This window comes from Syngnathus scovelli, chromosome 6 (genome assembly GCF_024217435.2).
Source record: "Syngnathus scovelli strain Florida chromosome 6, RoL_Ssco_1.2, whole genome shotgun sequence".
NCBI lineage: Eukaryota > Metazoa > Chordata > Actinopteri > Syngnathiformes > Syngnathidae > Syngnathus > Syngnathus scovelli.
In genome coordinates this window covers 10951837-10965436 of record NC_090852.1, presented here as the reverse complement: position 1 = coordinate 10965436, position 13600 = coordinate 10951837, and the positions used below count along the sequence as shown (strand labels likewise).

General features: G+C 42.6%; 1 long non-coding RNA gene across 4 annotated transcripts in view; it reads right to left on the bottom strand.

The window, feature by feature from the left end:
- LOC125971183 (uncharacterized) overlaps positions 1–13600 on the bottom strand; it is a 16180-nt gene extending 2580 nt beyond the window's left edge. Inside the window, exons 1-2 of one of the 4 annotated variants that reach the window (XR_007482369.1) lie at positions 10273–13600; positions 8705–10071 (exon numbers count right to left, since the gene is read on the bottom strand). This is a non-coding gene — a long non-coding RNA (uncharacterized lncRNA). Of the gene's footprint in view, positions 1–8704; positions 10072–10272 lie in introns of those variants that run through there. The other 3 variants (XR_007482367.1, XR_007482368.2, XR_007482366.2) reach the window with 3 other exon arrangements.

Sequence of the window (13600 nt, the reverse complement as noted above, 5' to 3'; positions counted from 1 at the left end):
ATTCAAGTCTTCGGAATGCTTGAACAAAACAAAAAAAAACCTTGCATGTCGTGATGTAAGACAAAAGTAAGAAGTGTTGCTCAGTCAAGCAGCCTTGATGGCAAAAGAGACATGATGGCTTGTGACAGCCTCAAAAGAGTCCAAGCAGAGCTTTTGCAAGCTTCACCTTGGACCTTTCACCCGGCTGTCTCGCTAATGTATAGGAGGAGTCACGCGATGATAGCCAAAATAAAGTTCAGTGTTCTGTCATCATATTATAGCCAAGAAATATGGTCACCACACTGATTAAAAGAAACCTTAAGCAGACTCCTTGAGAAACTAACACCCCTCAGGTCACAGCGGAAATGAACCAACATTTTGGGAAAACACAGACCTCGGAAGGACAAAAAGTCAGCGTTTGAACTATTGTCATGTATTGTGTCATGTCACGTTGGACCCCAGCATATTGTGCACACGACGTGCTCTTTGTCGACGAAGCAGCAAAAATTGCCAGTGCTCTTAATGAAGATTTTATAATGGTCACAATTTGTTACAATTTCCTATGGGAAAAATAGTTTCCAAATTAGAACAGATTAAACTTTAACCATTGTCTTGGAGCAGAATGTGTTCAGCCTCAGCGGTTCCTCTGCAATTATGAAAATAAAGGTCCAATACAACACATTTAAATGTTGACATACGATAAAGGGCTTCCCTCATTTTTATAGTAGAATTGGCATTAAGACAAGAAGGAACACAGTGAATATTTGACTGGCATTGTACATAACAAGCCACATGAATAGGTTAATTTTCAGATTTTCCAATAGCTTAATACATTTTGTGTTCAATTCAAACAAAAACTTTTCAGAAGTGGTTATGTGAAAATGGAAAGCAAGCCTAACAATATGTGGGTTTACTTTTAATTACAGTTCACCAATACAAATTGAGAGAATGTTCTATACAGTTGTGAGAGTGAATAATACACAAATGGGGTTATTTTGACAAAACCAAACAGGGTCATGATTTTACATTTTATGGTAAATAATGGATTTTTTTTATGTTTGAAACAGAAATCACTGTTATGTCACCATGATATCAAACTGGTGTAGAATAAACTAGCTGACATTAACTGCATTTATTCATGTTTATTTGTAGTCATGTGATATAGGCGTGTATCACGTGCATGATGTGAGTGATCTCACACTAATATGGTGAAATAAAAGATAGAAATGAAATGCAGATGCAAAACGTCCTTAATTGTTTCAATCAGAATGGAGGAGAAACATTATGAATATGCATATTGGTATTTGCTCAAAAGTGAAGTAAATGCAAAATATCAGCAAATAAGAAAGACTACAAAGACGGAGGAAAAAGAGGTGCGGCATTAGAGTTGGGCCGATTTCCAAATGCGCCTTCACCAGTGGGCCCGAGATAGCTGTCAAAGTCATTTTGCTGTGATATCTGACAGATTTGCTCCAGACGCTCTTCTCAGGGCACCTCTCTATATATCGTTAGTTTAATGCACAATGACATGACCAATTATAGGGAGCTCCTTGCTCAAATAGCATGTCAAAACCTGTGTATCAATCCATTAGATCCTGCCCTGTGTCATATAAAGTGGTACCTTTTGCTATCAGTTTGGTGCGTAGGAAAAAAATGCCGACAGTATGGAAAAACATGCCTGTGCCATTAGTGGCGCTGATGTCTTTGGGAGAAGTGGAGCTGTCTGTCTCTCTTTGTTTTTCTGTCTGCGTGTACTGCTCTCGCACTCACTCGCTCATCCCAGCCACGGAGCATAAAATGCATAAACAATACATCTACATAATGGCCCGCATTGTTTACTTAGCTCTGAAAATGTATTTGTGCAAAACCCTGAGATGCATTTAGAAGGAATCCGTCACACTGTGTAAAGCCTCGCTGACATTTGGGGTGCTTTCAAAAACAGGGGAAGTGTCATAACACGGTCATATATCTTGCAATCATTTTCAATAAGAGGCTGTGACGACGAGATGGAAACCAGTATACGTCTGACCGGGAGCCGTTTCGGGGCTGCGAGTAACTCTACATCAACCTGCTTTGTCGGCCATGACGGTGGGCAGGAGGAGGCGTTTGATTTAGTGCACTCGGTCCTAACGACCTTTCTGTCCTTGTGTCGAGGACATACAGCCTCGGGGAGCTGGCATGGAGGATGCATCCTGGACTGCCTGGCACCTCGCCTGGCACCACGCGTGGCAACACGTCCACACTCCGCCGCCTTTCTGATGGATCTCTGGTGCCGCCTTCATGAAATCACTTTTTGATTTGTTGTCAGTTTTCCCCTCTACTCGGGCTTTTCACCCCCTCTGGTCTGGTATTACAAGAGTGATTAAATTAACCTTCAATAAATCAGCATCAAAGCACAGTGATTAAGAGAGTACAGTGCCGTGAAAAAGTTTGTGAACCCTTAGGATTTTACAATATATTTGCATTTTTTTAAAGAAATAACGGAGACAAGTTCACAATAGTGTTACAGAATGGTGACACATTGCCATTATGGCTGAATACAAATTAATAGGACTATATTTTAACTATAAACACACAAGAATAACAAAATAATGAAAACGCAGTTGTGAATAAGTTTGTGAACCCTTGCCAACAGTCAGAGTTAATAGCTTGTTGCACCTCCTTTAGCAGCAATGACTTCTTGCAATCTTTTCTTGTAAGTACTGACGAGTCTCTCACATCGAGCTGGGGAGATTTTGGGCCACTCCTCCCTGCAGAACTGCTTCAGTTGTCCAAGGTTTGATGGTTTTCTTTGGTGCACTGCTTTTTTCAGGTCCGACCACAACATTTCTATCGGATTTAAGTCTGGACTTTGACTGGGCCACTCCAGAACATTGAATTTTTTCTTTTTGAGCCATTCCGATGTTGATTTACTTGCATGCTTTGGATCATTGTCCTGTTGCAGCATCCAGTTTCTTCCTAACTTGAGCTTCTTTACAGACGGTTTAACGTTTTCTTCCAGAATATTTTGGTAAACCTCGGAATTCATGATTCCTTCTATGATGGTAAGTTGCCCTGGTCCTGCTGCTGCAAAGCAGCCCCATACGAGTACTCGTCCTCCTCCATGTTTTACAGTAGGGATGAGGTGCTTTTGTTGATAAGCTGTGTTTGGTCGTCTCCAAACAAATCTGTTTTGATTTTGGCCAAAAAGTTCTATTTTAGATTCATCAGTCCATAAAATGTTGTTCCAAAATTCTTGAGGCTTTCCTATGTGCTCTTGAGCAAATTTTAACCGAGCTGCAATATTCTTTTTTGATAGTAATGGCTTCTTCCTTGCTACCCTTCCATGAAGGTTATTCTGAGCCAGTCTTTTTCTGATGGTGCTGTCATGAACTTCAATTCCTTTGCTTGAGAGAGATTTCTGAAGGTCTCTAGAGGTAAGTCTGGGGTTATCAGTGACTTCTCTCACCATCTCTCTTTCTGCTCTGCCTGTTATCTTCCTTGGACGACCAGATCTTCGAAGTGAAGTAGTTACTCCATGTTCTTGGTACTTGTAAATCACTTGTCTTACAGTTGAAACATGTAGCTGCAGATCTTTGGCTATGGTTTTGTAACCTTTTCCAGATTTGTGAGCTGCAATTATTGCTCCTCTGTGGTCTGGAGACAGCTCTTTAGATCTTCCCATTGCTAGATTTGTAATGTTTGTGTCCACGCAGGTATAGCTCTACTAAATGACAAGTACATTCAGGTGAGTATACAACAAGTGTGGCTTTAAGGTCTGTCAAGTCACATGAAATTACCCGAAGTCATCTAGTATTGAAAGACATGTCACACAGTCAGTTTTAACTTCTATAGGTGGAAAGGTTCACAAACTTATTCACACCTGTGTTTTGATTTTTTTGCTATTTTCTTATGCTTCCTGTTAAAACAGGGTTTTGCAGATTTGTGTCAATGCTAACTAGCCTTGTGTCAATATCCTGTAACACTTTTGTAAACTTGTCACCGTCATTTCTTTAAAAAAAGTGCAAATATATTGTAAAATCCTAAGGGTTCACAAACTTTTTCACGGCACTGTATGTATGTGCATGGCATGTCCGGTGTGAGGAAGGTGTACGTACTATTGGGAGGTCATCGCATGTCCATGAACAAGTGTAGGAAACACGCTTGGCTCGTGCCTGAAGCTACTTTTTCATCACATCAATGAGGCACGATTACAAGGCTGCCAAAATTAATCTCAAATGTCATTTCACAGAGCTGAAGTTGGAAAGCGCTCTGATCAGGTCACATTAGAGCGAAGCCAGTGAATGATTTGAAGCCAGATCAAAATCTATTTCACTTCTCAAATGCTTGGAAAGCGCATCTTGCCATGGAGAAACATTTCTCTTCAGATGACATTTGTGAGTGCATCAAACATTTAAAAGAGAAAGAAGGAATAATTGGGCGGTTTGCTCCGGGGCTCCCTTGCAGTTCCACCCATTCATATTGTGTCAGCCTACCCTGTTCAGGTTTGCAAGAGAACTGGAGTCTATTCCAGCTGACTTGAGGCAACACAATGGACCACTCGTCATGAAATGGACAGAGTGGGGCACTGAGTGGGAATCGATCTCATGTCCAAGTCAGCTCGTAGAATCGCAACATTACCGTTGGCCCTCAATGTGAAGTGTAGTTTATTTTAAAATCAACAGCGGTAAGCATGCCAAAAATTACTTGCGCTCGTCCATGAAACAAACAAAAAAATCCTGTTCATGTTTTGGCATTTGGAAATGTATCTATTTTATTTTGTAGGTTTTAACAGGGATGGGCAGCTATAGAAACTGTCTAGTCCCAGTTAAGCCCCTCTAGCATTTGATTTGACATTCCAAAATATATTTAGGAATTCATTTCGCAGCCACCCTGTGTATCGGTCATGCTCTCATTTAGCTCTGGAAAAAAAAAAAAAATCCTGGAGCTGGTCTGAAACACATTAAGTACTTGTACATAGAGTCATTATAATTCAGATTCAACAGAAAATGTCCAAAATGATTCATTCCAAAGATTCCAAAATATATTTAGGAATTATATTCGCAGACACCCTGTGTATCGGTCATATCCTCATTTAGCTCTGGAAAAGAAAAAAAATCCTCGAGCTGGTCTGAAACACACTCTCTCATTATAATACCGATTCAACAGCAAATGTGCAAAATGATGCAGAATTATTAAAATCAGCATCCAGCAAGGACTGTCACCCTCAATCCTCAATTTCTATTTCGATGTCACTTGTCCTCTGCAGGGGCCTAGCTGAAATGAAGCCTATCCCATCTGGTTTGGGGCACAAGATGGGGTCTGGTTGCCAGTCACTTGCTGGGCATGCCATATATACAAACAGCCACTCACACTCATATTCAAACACACTTATGACAAATTAACCAAACTTGTTGGATTGGCCTGAGCCGAGGTTTAAACTCTGGACTGCTCAACTGTGAGGAATTTTGTTTTTATTTGCTTTGGTACATATAAAGATAATTCCGTGATTTGTTAGATTTATTGTAACGAGTAACTCAGCATAGTTTGTGGCATTAGCCTGCTATGGTTATTATCATTTACTGTTTTGACATTTGCCGCTTTTTAAACAAAGGTCAACTGTCATCTGAAAGTTAAACCATACTAATCACGCCACCCCATAGAAAATATGAACAGATTCATCTTTGATCTTGAGGCGCAAAGATATTTAATCATCAAAAGTTATTTCTACCCTAAAATGTATGCTGGAAAAGTTTGCCTGTCTCACAAGACCTCATTATTTCCCTCCACACTGTCATCATTGTCCTTGACGAGGACATCTTGTCTGCTCCGTCCCAAGAAGGAAGGCAAACTCAGGACATGTGCTTCTCTGCTTCAGCAAGACATGGCAGGGATTTTGATGCAGGGTGTCAGCGTAATGTGACGAGACAAGCCTCGCGTTGTATGGCAGCGCTCGTAAAATGTGCCGCAGTCACTCCGTCTCGTGTTTTCAGTACATCATTCTGTCTTCTCCTCGACGGCTACGCGTGGCGTAGGTGGCACCCAGATGGAATGTCCGGAAAAACAAATGAAAAGAGAGCGAAAGGGGGAAAGAGAGAGGAGGAACAAAACAAAAAGTCAAAGCCGTGACCTCTTCGGCCGTGCAATGTGTCTGGAGCTGGCAGGGGACGCAATTGAGAGTGACACTCCTGGTTGGAGCTGCCAAACTGCCACTTCCTGTCCTCTTTATTCACACATAGCAGGAGTTTAAGGCTGGACATTTGAAGAGCAAAGAACAGACATGTGTCTCCTTGTACAGCCATCCAGTGCCACTGACATTATTGTGGTTCACCACTACGACGCTCCGACGCCACAGCTGCCAAATAAGCAAGAAAAAAGGGCAGCTTGACTGGACGCAGTATAATATTGTGCTTTTATTTAGTTTCCTATAATTGATTGAACTATGAAACCATCCCAGCTATTATTATTATTGCTGCCTGTATTCGACTCTTTACGGCGTTGGAGGAGCATCATTGGATCGGGTGTGTCCTCTGTGGCTCCGAGTGATCCAATTGTTGCAGAATTGCAGCAATTGGACTCATAATTTTGATATTTCACATCAAGTAGCCCGATAACTTTGTTAGGATCAGGTTTGTCACTCTTCTTTGTGTAATCTTTTCTCTTTAATGGCTTTGTTTTTCTCCCTTCTAGCATCCCTATCAATGCTTTCACCAATACAAATGAGATTCAAAGTCCAGCTCCGGCTTTTCATTGAGCGCTGTCCCCTCGGGCAGAGTTTGTTTTATTTCTCTGATTTTCTTCTCTTTCCTACCTTTGTCTTTTTACTATATTCATCTTATTTTTTTTCTCTCTCTCTCTCGCTCTTATCCGCCACTCTGAGACACGCAGTGCTTGCACACATGCACGCATTATCCTTGGGCTATTACAGGATAAGTCAATTTGATCCATCCAAGGCAGCGGATGTCATTTTATTCATACATTTTCAAGCCTGCTGACTTTATTAAAGGCTACTGCTTCAGTCTATCTTGAATGGATGAATGCACGTACTGATGAAAGAGGCAAAATGAATCCCACACAAATGACCGTCGCCATCCAGGCTGTCATGTTCACACAGTCAGAATTTTATATGCAATCGAAAACTGCATGGTGTTCCTAAAGCGCAATGTTTTCTATTCATCTGTGAGTGAAGAGACAGGGAGCTTGCCTGCCCGCCTTTCAACAACAAGAGAATGGCTGGAGAGTAGTTCCAGCTTGGGGGAAAAAATGAGACGTTACAGTCCGTGAAGGCGCACAGTGGAGAAAGTTGGAGACGACACAAAAATGTGTCTATTCATGCCAACTGGTGTCCTGACCCTCCTCCGGGCTGCCATTGCATTCTGTCAAGGGAGGAAATTAAAGGGCCTTTCACCAGACACCAGCACTTCCTCCTCTTGCCAAGCAGGCCTCATTCGTCCCATCTCACCCTCACTCCCTTCAGGTCAACTCTTTAATTCCAAAAGATGTTGCTCCATTGTGTGGTTCACTCTGGAAAAATAGCGCGGCTGTCTCTTTAAGGTTAACATGGTGATGCCAGAACGCGCAGTATTGTCGAGCATAGAGGAAGGTCATTGAGAGTTCAGAGGGAGAGCGATGACTGATGGCTTCACAGGGCACCACTCAAAAGAGCTTGTGAGTAAAGCTTGGCTGGGCTGGGAGTGGACCAGGCCAGACCAAGGACAGAACTGATGTCATATACTGCCATTAACTGGATGGACAGCTGTTGGCCCGGTCTCTATCTGATGAAAGATGAACCCGAATGACTCAAGATGTCATCAGTTAGCTTGGCAGATGTTAATAGAAAGATAACAAGAAAGGAGAGGAAGAAATGTGAGGCTTTTAGGTTTGCTGAACAAATTGCACCTGTTGGATTGAACCGAGGGTTACGTTAAAGGCCAGCTGTTGATTAAAAATGCTTAACCTTCATATACTGTGCTTTTTTAAGCCTCCGGTGTCGGGTAACATGTCTGTGTCCCAGACGAATTCAAATGTTTGAAGAGCTCGGAAATTATTAAATGAGAGGATCGTATGAATGGAATTGATATTAATAATCAAGTTGGGTTTAATTATATAGCCAGTTAAAAAGATAATCCAAGAACTTTCCTCTCGCACTCCAGAATCTGCTCGGCCACTTTCGCTTTTTGTTAACTGCAATTGGCTGGCAACCAGTTCTCGCTCAAAGTCAGCTGGGATGGGCTGTAATTCAGGACAAACGGAATAACAGATTGATGGATGGGCTATGAGATAAAAGTGTTCTAAAGAGAGCACCTAGGTGAGGTTGTGTCAAAACGTGTGATGCTTAACCAAAACTCTTGTAGTTGCTTTCGAGTCAAGCAAGGCAAACAATAGGCCCAGAGGATCTTACACAGCTGTAGGAAAGAAAGACATTTGTGTGTGTATGTCTGAGCGTGAGCACGTGTGACAGTTACCAAATCTAAATTCATCCCCCTCTTGCCTGCAAAGGCCTCTACGTCCCCTTCCACACTCCTCAACTATCAGAGCTGTATCGCTTTGCAAACCTCGGCGGTGATGTTGTCAGGCTCCTGTCTGTGAAGTGGCCCCGGCCATAAAACAACAGTGACGTGAGTGATTGATCCAGCAATGAAGATGGCAATACTCCTCTGCATCAATATGAAGGCAGCCTGCGGGACTGGAGCCCTTTCAGACAGCTCTCTGTTTCTCCTCAGAGGAAAAATCCATACACAATTGATGGCAGTTCAAAGAGGGGCTTTATTGTGGGATATCAAATAAAACATCAGAGAACACGGGAACGAGAGCAAGAGATGGAACGAAAGAATACACGAGTAAGCGAGCCTTTGAAAGAGGGGAGAGACAAGAGCGTTCTGCATTTTGCTTTATCTTCCTTTTGCACCTGAACTGTAATGAAACGCAGAGTTTGTTTCCAAAGCAGCATGTAGACGTCAACGGTATCTATGATGCAATTACACTACATGATCCGACACAAAAAAAAACTGCGTGTAGATACGCAAAAAGGTGCTTTCACGGGACCAACGACATACCAGATAGGAGCGCCCGTAGCGCTGCAAAATCGTTCAAGGATTATTTTAGTCGAGATGAGAATGTAAGTGTAAGGAAACACGAGAGATATGGGTTATTTCCCGTCTGTTCTCTGCAGCCTGGCCTCTGGCAAACCCGCTTTGATTTCATCATCCACTTACTTCATCAAAAAGATAATGAACGCTGCTTAATTGTGGCACAGACACATCTGACTGGAATTACTTCCTCTTCTCGCATTTGAATGTGTCCTTCATCCAATTTATAACCTTTGCATTCGCTTTGTATTTGTATCATTAGAAATTTGATTTATCCAAATGTCTTCCATAATTTGATTCAAATGGATAATTGGCCAATATGTCATGCAATTACATACATTAAACAAATGTATCTCACGATTAAATAATGTTTCCTGTGCTTGGTTTCTTTTTTACCGTCAGTTTTGACCGAATATGTGCTTAATCAATGTTGTCACAAATGCATTGATATTGGGCTGCAGCAGCAATTAGATCAATACAAGGGCTGCATCCAAAACAGAGACTGTTAATGTGAGAAAGAGATATTATCTGTGAATATGGGTTATTATTTCCGCTGTTGTGAAAGTGGTGTGACATGACATTGAGAGATATTTTTAGTCAGACATATACGGCTCTACTTTCATGACTGACTCGAGCCCAGTGCAGCAAAAATCGGTGGAGAGACCGAATGTTGGTAATTTTGCATACGTGCTAATTGCCGCATTCATAAAAAGGGCAGTTTGCGCTGTTGTGGGCATGAACAAAGAAAACAAACCTAAATTCCATTTGCCACCTGTCAGGAATAATTGGAGCAGGGCGACCAAATGCAGCTTGAACCAGGGTTTACTGAAGAGAAAGGGAGTTGGAAGGGAGGTAGGTGGGGTCAACGAAGACACAGATGGGATAGAGACTCACGGCCAGCAAACAGAAGTCCACTCGGACACGGATAAAACTGACCGTGAGCCTCCAGACTAGACTGGGGGGAAACTGGACAAGCAGGACAGGAACACAAGGCGCGGACACAGACGGGAGATAACAGTAGACACTGAAGAGAGAGTAACAGCAATGTGTACATACTCTGTTAGATTAGACAATCTCATGTACATTTTAATGCTTATGTGTGCAATTCTTTTCATTAGTTTATATAAACATAACTGCTCAATCAGAACACGAATACAACACACAGAACTGTATAAACACACACACACACTCACAGATACCAAATGGTCATGTGACATTTTCCCACCTTTTCCACTGACCTGGAGAAGGAAGCTGTTGTTTCATGTGCCGCCGTGCCATGTGTACCAGCCGCCATTAAACAACCCAAGATCTTGCCAATAAAGAAACAACTTTATACGCCACATCTTTGTTTTTCCTGGCTCGCCATCGCTCACAACACGCAACAACACCCACAGGGAGAAACACACGGGCAGGGCTTAAATACATACGGTAACAAGAGGAAGCAGGTGACAGACATTACGGTGATGAAGGGGTGTGGCTGAGGGAAGTTGGCACGGCACGTGACACCACCAATCCAAGTGGCTCTTCACAGTCCCTTTAAATGTGGGACACTCACCTTGGGCCAGTGTGGCAACAGGCAACGTGAATGGCTACCCTCATTAAATGGAGAATGAGCAGGTTGATCACCTCCCTGGTGACTTAAATATGTCCTCAGATCTTATGTGACTATCCACATCACTGATGGGCCTAAAACTACAATAATAAACATACAGTTAAATAAAGTCAAAATTGAACACTTGTGTTTATAGTATAGAGATAAAGTTATTGCAATGAGCCAAGTCAACCCATCATTTGGTTCAGTGAGCGTGCGTTTGCACATTATTGTGGGGCGTTAGATAATACTTAATGTTTGCCCTCCTATGACTCAACCGCTCACTCTCTCTTTCTTTCTTGTATGCTCTTTGCTGGTGATTGATGGATATTTCAGGTATGATGGGCAATCATGGCGTCATGTGACTACAACAGATGGCACAAGAGAGTATCGGAACGGGTTCACCTGCTGTTTGCGCTCCTGCTTAGTGCGATCAAATGCTGTCGAAGGAGAGTAGGAGGGAAGGAAAAAGCAGGCGGTAAAAGTTATAAACAAGCAAAGTGGGCGATCCACAAAGACGCCATTGTAGATGGAACGATGAAGTTGAGGATGGAACTTTGAAAAATGAAATGCACAACATTAACAATTTCTGTTCTTATTCTCTTTCACCCGGTCTCAAATAATAATCTCGTAATGATGGGATGTGCTCTCGCAGCCATTTAACACCCGTTCCAGACCAGCGGATAAGTACAGTCGGAGGAGCTAAAGAGGCACACAAAGTAACGATGAGTGATCACTTCGCCTGGTGTCTCCAAGGGACATCCTCTGTGTAATTCTCTTAGTGTAGCCGAATATCATTTATCCTACAAATAGACATATGACCCTGCAATAACCGTGTCACTCCAAGTTCAAGACTGCGCTGTGAGTGCATTCAAAGGACACGGCGAACAATTAATTTCATTGGCAGCCGTTAGTGCACATACTACATAAACACACAGCGCTGGAGCTCACTGAGACGCAGATAAGCAATGCCATTCACACGTATGGATTACATATGCATGAGCATGCCGTGCGGAGGGCAGTGTTTCCTAATAGAAGCGCTCAATGAAAGTATAAAACGTGTTATCAGTGATGAATTCCAGCAGGGCGACCCACCTTGACGACAGTCCAAGCGCCATCCTCCTCGCCTGCTATCTGCCCTCTCCAGCCCTGCTCCTAGGCTGTGGGAGAGTGAGTGGCAGCTGTGTGTAAACGCCGGTGCCAATATGTCACCGGCACCAATCTGCACCCCCGAGGGATTCTACCGGGAGTTCAACCCGAGTATCACACCGCAGAGAAAACAATTTCTGCTGCCAATACTCCCACGCAGATGAGAAATGTTTTAATATTTGCCACTGCTTTATGGCCATGCCTCTGACAGTGATGGAAAAAATGTCAGCTTTTTCCACGCTTAAATGCCACTCTTTGTCTCAGGCTGTTTCTTTTCATTGATCTTGCCTCTGCCTTCCAATCAATAACATCCGCCAAAGAGTCTCTTGTTTGGTCCCTTTCAAAGCTCTCAGCCATGCAAAGATTTCACACTTTACTTTCTTTGCCCAATTAGTTGTCCAATCGTTTAGTTTGTGCAAGGACAAAATGCAGTTGTAGTTACAGACAGAGATGTTTTTAATATAAATAAAAACAAATGTAAAAAAAAAGATGGACTGCCACCACTCAAGTTGGTTGCATTCAGAAAGTACTGGATGCTGTCTCTTACTACCTGACGTGCTTTTAAGAGTCTAATTTCTTTTCCAAACACAATGTCTTGAATGGCATGGACATTGTATATGATGCCAAACTCCACAACGAAATAAAATCTGCCGCTCAATGGGCACCCCTAGTATAGAAAATCAATTTTCCAAATAATGATGGCAATCATGGGAAGGACGAGCAGAAAAGGCTTCGTTTCTGACAGCTGTTTGCAACTGCTTTTTTAAGGGCTGGGTTTCCTTCTTTCCAGGCTCTTCAGAGCTCCGCAGGGGCTCCTGATAGTAACTGACCCAAACCCATCCCCTCAAAGAGTGAAGGTCCCTCAGTGTCTCTTCATTGCCTCCCCCTGGTGCTGAAGCCAAGAGAAAGCAACAACAGAGAAAATGGTTTACATTCAAAATGTTCTCCATTCATACTGGCCTCGTGAAGTAGGTGGTGACGGGAGCCAGTGTCCACCCTGGTTCTCCTAACAGAATAAGTGGTCGTTTATTGGAGGTCTAAAGATGAGTGAAAGGTTAGAATCAACATAAAAGCAACAATAGCGCCATTTAGCTGAATCGTCCAGGGTCATTCAGGGGGCATTGAGCAGAGAGAGGATAAAACATAGCGCATCGCTTCCTTTACATGTCGACACGGCAGATAATTAATGCTTTGTACTCACGAAAAATGTCTTCCATTGCTGAGGGTCAGAGAGGGAAGCAGAGGAGGGTGTTTATAGACATGCGTCGATGCGTACGCGCACATTAAGTTTACATACCGCACTGTAGCACTCCAAAATACACCGAGAATTCATTAGCTTGTAAAATACAACAATAGATAAAGCGTAAATCTTGACGGGCATCCATAATAAAGACAGGAAGCAGATGTACAATACCTGGAAGCACCGAAAGTCGACACATTCAGCAGGTTGACGCCGGAGCAAACAGCACTTTACAACTCACTCGGACCATTTGAATGTTTTCCCTGCGGTCCACTACAGTTCAATCAATATTTACAACATGAGCAATCACCTCCCAAATCCTGTGTCACAGCTTGCAGGTCCATCCACACAGCAAGCTAACAAACTAACATGTCGTAGATCAACAAACACAAAACGCTTTAGGGACACTTGGGCGTTGCTGATATATTTTATAAATGCTACTTTTTACTCCTGAACCTATATGAAACTACCATTACTCACATCAGCTAGGTTGGTTTTGGTGTTTTTGCTTGTAATCCACAGACATTCAAAAATATTCAACAGAGAGAGCAGACTTAATCCAAGCCTTGAACA